An 8,107-nucleotide genomic window follows, 5' to 3' on the forward strand; every position below is an offset into this window, starting at 1 on the left:
ACAGATTTGTGAACAATATTTGAGGGAAATGGTCTTTTGTGTGTACAGAAAATGTTTTAGATCTTTGAGTTCAGCTCATGAAAAATGGGAGCAAAAACAAAAGTGTTGCGTTTATATTTTTGTTCAGTGTAGTTTTGATATTTGCCACACTGACATTCTATGAATTGTGAATGTAACAGAGCTGCTTTTATTTGCTGAATCCCCTGTGTACATAGCAGTGTGCTTTTAAAGGGAAATGACACTCCTGATTGGTTGAATTCATGATATCCCAAAAACACACCTATGATTAATGAAGAGACTAAATATAAACCCTTTGCCCCGTGCACCTCCAGATTATGCGCCATTTAACAAGCAACATGGAACTGCCCACGCCCAAATTCACATTGTTCAGTGAAAAAAAAAAAGTTTTATTCCATAAAAACTTTAAACGAAAACAGAGCAACAATCTAAAAACCCAGCCTGTGTCTGTTCCCTGAAGTATCCATGGTGTCTCTGGTCTCAGGACTCAGTGAAGGAGAAAACACTCAACATGGCCGACGTCCCTGAGGAGCTCCATCTGGAGACCACAGCTGTCACCACCTCCAGCTTCAGACCACAGCTGGAGGTCAAACAGTCATTACACTTATTTTCCTCCTACTTTAATACTTGTGGAGACGTCCCTGCAACATGTCCTCACTCTGACCTTGTGCCGTGTCCACGTTTGGTCATGGACGTGGTTAGGTTTAGGCAACAAAAACACATGTTCAGGTTTAAATAACAAACATCAAAGGAAGTGAGCCGCGGGCTGGTGGGTGAACGTACAGGGTTTGTTGGATCCGTCCCCTTCCCCTCCCGCCCCTTATGGACTTCCTAGTTCCTTATATCACAGTTTTACCGGCAGCATGTCTAACTGACGCCGTCCAGCAGCGTATCTTGTTGCCAAACAGGTGTCAATCAGCGGCGTATCATAACACCGTGAAAGGTGGTTTTTGGCATCACTGTCTGATGCCGAAATCAATCATTTGACGACTGAGAACAGGGTGTCCGTCTGTGGTTAACGGAATCAAACACACACTCCATTCGTTTTAATGTGCCCATTTTTATTTCTTTGACTTTACCTTTGCAGGGTGGTCGGTGCGAACAGGAGAATGACACGTTAACCTGAATGCAGAAGCAGAGTTGGAGTGTGAGCGTGGTGGAGTGTGACAGTTAGAGAAGACGACACGTGACTCAGTGTGGCTGCAGGGAAACATTTCACACCAGAGACAAATTAAAATGGGAAACAGCTGATGTTCAGACAGATCGCTGCTGCTCCACACGGTTATTAATAAATGAAACGTATTTAACCCCGCACACGCTGCAGTCAGCTTCATGATGACCAGGGACTGTTGAACGTAACATCTAATGCTGTCCATGTTTTAAGTTTTATATCAGCAGCTGCAGCACAAACAGGACGGAGCGACACTCTTCTTCTTCCTCTTCTTCTTCTACATGTTTGTTACGGCGTCTTTTATCAAAGTCAAGTGAAAGACGAGCTGCTCTCAGATCAGCCTGCAGGAAGATCACACTTTTCGCACTGTTTTCGCACATCCTGTGATGAGTGGCGCCTCAGCTGCCTGACAAACACAACATCTGCTTTTAGATCAGCTGATTTTTAATATAACTGAACATGTTTGATATAACTGAACATGTTTGATATAACTGAACATGTTTAATACAACTTAACATGTTTGATATAACTGAACATGTTTAATATAACTGAACATGTTTGATATAACTGAACATGTTTGATATAACTGAACATGTTTAATATAACTGAACATGTTTAATACAACTGAACATGTTTGATATAACTGAACATGTTTGATATAACTGAACATGTTTGACATAACTGAACATGTTTAATATAACTGAACATGTTTGATATAACTGAACATGTTTGATATAACTGAATATAACTGAACATGTTTGATATAACTGAACTATATACTATACTATACTATACTATACTATACTATATATAACTGTTCAGTTATTTTTTTCACTTTGAAGCTGCTGTTTGTCTCAATGTACGAAAACAGACACAAATTAAATTCTCTACGTACAAAAGTCAAAATATTTATATTAAAATTAAAAAATCAAGCCAAATTTATTTAAACAGTCCAGAAAAAAGTCAATTAAATTCTTTTTTATATAGTTCGAAATCATAAGACCTAATATTTTTTTTAAAAGGCCAAAAGTTTTAATCAAGAAAAGTCAAATCATGTTTTTATGTAGCTCAGAATCACAAGTGAAAATATAAAAAAAAAACAACAACAAAATTTGTAATTTAGAGAGAGTTTTTGTTTGGGCATTTTGTCTTTAATGGACAGGACAGCTAAGTGAGAAAGGGGGAGAGAAAGAGGGGATGACATGCAGCAAAGGGCCACAGGCTGGAGTCGAACCCGAGCCGCTGCAGCAACAGCCTTGGCTTTAAATAAAGGCCCCATGTCCTCAAGACGTCACTGCGTTTCCTGTTGGGACAGTGACGTCAAAGCAGGATTTTTAGGCTCAACATGATCTTTCCCAAACGATAACAAAGTTATTGTTAACCACAGCATTGTTGTTGTTGTTGTTGTTGAAATGTAAAGTTTTAATGAATCTGCCACACAGTAACGCACATATGTAACATATAAAATTCATATATTTATACTACACAAAAAGCTAAATATCGACACAGTGTTGACCTCGGTGAAGCCGACACACCTGACCGTCCTCTCTGTCTTACAGAGCTGTAACGATGGAGGCAAAAGGAGGTGCAGATCCTTCAGGNCCTCTCTGTCTTACAGAGCTGTAACGATGGAGGCAAAAGGAGGTGCAGATCCTTCAGGTCTAGATATGATAGAAACTCGGCCCTCATCACGATGTCCTGGAATAATTAAAGACAGCTCCCCTTCTGATGGATTACACGGTATGTATGAGTTTGTCTGGTGATTTGACTTTTCTTGGAGCTAAAGATGTAGAGTTTGTCCTGTGGGTGGCGCCAGAGGAAAGGTCACGGGGTCATTAATATAAAAACAGTTGATCCTCTCAGGAGCAGGAGTGTGATCAGGAACGTTTACGACAGTCTGACTGTAGATATTTGATATTTTAACCATGACTCATCACAGTTTTGTCTCCTCAGGTGATTCCTCACTTGAGCTTCGTCCCAACAAGGAGCCTGAAATCTCAGAGTCTGAAGTTATCGTCGCTGTGAAACCACGCCGGCAGATAATCTTCATCTGATCCACCTGAGATGGCGTTTATCATCTCTGCAGAATCCATGGGACGCTGATTCAACCCACTGATTCATGCACATATAATCTGTGGAGAAATAATGGAAATGAAGAGCAAAGAAGAACAAAAATACTGTGAAACTTCACTTAATAGCTTCAATGACTGAAGTCAACAGGCCTGTATTTGAGACAGGCCTTTAATTCCTGTCACACAAACTGCTGCTCAGCAAAGATCAGGAAATACAGTCAAAGTGTTTTTAAACCAGTCTGAATATTAGTTCTTTAAGAATTAGGCTCCAGATAACATATAAATTATGAGTCATTAATTTGGTCTAACTCTGACAGACGGAGCATCAGAGAGAGTTACAGCACTGGGAACACCGACACAAAACCACTTTGTCCTGTTAAAACAATCCTCACAACTTGGATTCATTTTTATGAATGAACCTTTTGACCTGAGGACCCCGACAGACTGAAGGAATATGAATAACCTACAGGATAATCCAGGAATGGACACATCATTTGAGGTAGACAACAACCCGGGTTTAAACATCCAAAGAACTTGTATAAAGAAAATGAACTGCTTGGCAACCAGACCAGGCCTCTAATTGAGACGCGCCTTTATTTGTCAGCATGTGTCTGGTTAAAGGGACTGGGTGTTAAACTGGGACGAGGCTTTTAATGGAAGTTTTACAGTAATCAGTGAAATAATGGAAGTGCAGTTAGGAACAAAAATAATCAGGGTTTAAAGGGTTTCATTTACTCTGTGCACTACTTCCTGGTTCTGTGGGTTCCTTTAAAATATAAAGTTTGGAATCAGCTGTTTCATCAATGTTTTTTCTGGATTTCTTCAGTAATGACTCATTTTATTTTATTTTTCTTAAAAAAGATTTGAATCAGACTCTAAATGTGTTATTTGGATTTGAAATAGTTTTTGGCCCCAGAAGAAGAAGAATGAAATGAGTGGATGTCCCCACAGTGTCTCATGACAGGGGACAATACTGTGTGAACATGGACGTTTAATTTGTCCTCCAGTCCAGACCCTGGATCATTGTTGAACCACATCAGTGTGACAGGGCTCATCAGTCAGGAGGAACTCTGTAAAACCTAAAAGCATCAAAGAGCATTCACACATCAAGAGTCGTCCTCTCAGACAGAAGCTTCTGTGGCAGCAGACTCCAAACTTTGACACCATGTTTTCTTTTTCATTTTACCTGCCGCCTTTAAATGTGCACGGCTTAAATGTTACCTAATGAATGCAGAATGACAGGAAGTCAAAAGAAGTTTCAGCTGAAATCCTGATGTGAATGTGAACATCCGTTGGTTGTTAGAAGTTTGAAGAAACTGCAAATGAAGACTGTCGGTTAAATTCCACTGAGACATGTTGTTGTACCTTATCCTTAATAAATTAATAAACAAACAGCAGCCTCAGTCATTCAGCTTGTATTATGTGTGTGTGTGTGGGTGTGTGTGTGTAATGCAGCTCCTCTATGTCAGGGGTTCTCCACCTTTTGTAAATCAAGGCCCACTTCCGTTTGTTAAAAACCATTCAAGGAACACCTTCCAATATAAACATAGAAAGAAAGAAAGAAAGGTACCAGTTTACTGTTCTGTCCATAGTTAAAGCACAGAGTGAAATCTGGATGGAGAGGTTTAAAGTTTTCAAAGGATCCAGATTTAGAAGAAATTTCAACCTGAAGCACTTTTTTTTTTCTCGGCTCACATTTAAAGGAAATACTTCACCACTTTTCAACCAGCTCTCAAGACAGTGTGGGTCGTATGTGGAGATGAAGTGTGGTAAAGTTTCCTACATCTAACCAGTGCTTAGATACGCCGCCGTGGACACAGAGAGTATAGAAGAGTTGTTTGCTGTAAAGCCCTGTGAGGCAAATTGTGATTTGTGATATTGGGCTTTATAAATAAAATTGATTGATTGAATTGAAGAGTAAAGAGACAAATCAAGAGACAGACCCTCCCTCCTTTCTCCACTCGTCTCTCTATCTCAAACTCCCTCACAAGTTTTTTGTTTGATTTAACATACTACACTATGACTTCTTTTTGCCATAGATGTTTTTAATACAATATACGATCGTTTTTTTTTCATGCTATACAATGACTTCTTTTGCACATAATTGATTGATTGATTGATTGATTGATTGATTGATTTTATTTCTTTAAGTGTCTTGCACCAAGTGGTGCCCAGCCCATAAGGGCTTGTAAGACACTGAACAGAACAACAGCCTGGATGGCCACATGACAGATCAATAACAAAAGTCCACAAAAGGAAAAGCAAACATTTGAGGACAGCCAAATTCCATAACAGAAACATCTTATAATGTTGGGTACAAAGTTCACTGTCTCAAGCGCCAAGCATTTTCTATAAATCTAAAGGTCTCCTCATCAAAAAGCCAACGCAACATCTCACCTTCAGACAACCAAAATAAATCAGCGTTTTTCCACTGATTTTTTTCAAAAAGGTGGTTTCTTAAATCACAGTATGATAGGCAATGAAACAGAAAGTGATATTCATCTTCAACAACATAAACATCACAAAGAACACAATTCTTTTCACATGGTATATAACGACTTTTATCAACATAACATATATAACTTTTTTAAAACTGTTTCGACGTAGTATTCTATGAGTTTTTTTTTTAAATTTCTCAGTATAACTTTTTAGTAGTTTTTTTTAAATTACTATGTAACGATATTGCACAACATACTATACTATGACGTTTTTTCCTGATTTTGGACGACATACTATACCATGACGTTTTTTGATGATTTTGGACGACATGCTAAACTATGACTTTTTTGTCATGATTGTGGACGACATGCTATACTATGACTTTTTTTTCCACGATTTTGGACGACATGCTATACTATGACTTTTTTTCCTGATTTTGGACGACATGTTATACTATGACGATTTTTTTTATGATGTTGGACGACATGTTATGACGTTTTTTACTGATTATGGACGACGCGCTATACTATGACGTTTTTTTTTATGATTTTAGAAGACATGTTATGACGTTTTTGCATGATTTTGGACGACATGCTGTACTATGACTTTTTTTCATGATTTTGGACGACATGCTATACTATACCTTTTTTTCATGATTTTGGATGACATGCGATACTATGACTTTTTTTTCATGATTTTGGACGACATGCTATACTATGACGTTTTTTCATGATTTTGGACGATATGCTATACTATGACTTTTTTTCATGATTTTGGACGACATGCTATACTAGGAGTACTTTTTCATGATTTTGGACGACATGCCATACTATGACTACTTTTTCATGATTTTGGATGACATGCTATACTATGACTACTTTTTCATGATTTTGGATGACATGCTATAGTATGACTACTTTTTCATGATTTTGGACGACATGCTTTACTATGACGTTTTTCATGATTTTGGACGAAATACTATACTATGACGTTTTTTCATTATTTTGGACGACCTTCTATACTATGACTTTTTTTCATGATTTTGGACGACATGCTATACTATGACTTGTTTTTCATGAATTTGGACGACATACTATACTATGACGTTTTTTCATGATTTTGTACGACATGGAAAAACATCATGGTGTAGGATGTCGTCCAAATTAGTAAAAAAATGTCATAGTATAGCATGTCATCGAAATTCATGAAAAACGTCATAGTATAGCATATCGTCGAAATTCATGAAAAAACGTCATAGTATAGTATGTCGTCCAAATTCATGACAAAACGTCATAGTATAGCATGTCGTCCAAAATCAGGAAAAAATGTCATCGTATAGCATGTCGTGCAAAATCATGAAAGAAACTTTACAGTATAGCGTGCTGTTCAAAATCATGAAAAAAACGTCATAGTATAGAAGGCCGTCCAAAATCAGGAAAAAACGTCATGGTATAGCATGTCGTCCTAAATCATGAAAAAAACTCATAGTATAGCATGTCATCCAAAATCATGAAAAAGTAGTTACAGTATAGAATGTTATCCAAAATCATGAAAAAACGTCATAGTATAGCATGTCGTCCAAAATCATGAAAAAGTAGTCACTGTATAGCATGTCGTCAGAAATCATGAAAAAGTAGTCATAGTATAGCTTGTGGTCCAAAATCAGGAAAAAACGTCAGAGTAGAGCATGTCGTCCAAAATCATAACAAAATGTCATAGTATAGCACGTCGTCCAAAATCATGGAAAAGTAGTCATTGTATAGCATGTCGTACAAAATCAGGAAAAAAAGTCATAATATAGCATGCTGTTCAAAATCAGGAAAAAACGTTATAGTATAGCATGTCGTCCAAAATCAGGAAAAAACGTCATAGTATAGCATGTCGTCCAAAATCATAAAAAACGTCATAGTATAGCATGTCGTCCAAAATCATGCAAATACGTCATAGTATAGCATGTCGTCGAAAATCATAAAAAAAAGTTATACTATAGCATGTCATCCAAAATCATGAAAAAACGTCATAGTATAGCATGTCGTCCAAAATCATGGAAAAGTATTTATTGTACAGCATGTCGTCCAAAATCAGGAAAAAAAAAGTCATAGTATAGGATGTTGTTCAAAATCAGGAAAAAACGTCATAGTATAGCATGTCGTCCAAAATCATGAAAAAAATCACAGGATAGCATGTCGTCCAAAATCAGGAAAAAACATCATAGTATAGCATGTCGTCCAAATTCAGGAAAAAACGTCATAGTATACCATGTCGTCCAAAATCATGAAAAAAACGTCATAGTATAGTATGTCGTCCAAATTCATGAAAAAACGTCATAGTATACCATGTCGTCCAAAATCATGAAAAAAACTTCATACTATAGCATGTCGTCCAAATTCATGAAAAAAAGTCATAG

Source organism: Epinephelus moara, chromosome 16, assembly GCF_006386435.1.
Source record: "Epinephelus moara isolate mb chromosome 16, YSFRI_EMoa_1.0, whole genome shotgun sequence".
NCBI classification, from domain to species: domain Eukaryota; kingdom Metazoa; phylum Chordata; class Actinopteri; order Perciformes; family Serranidae; genus Epinephelus; species Epinephelus moara.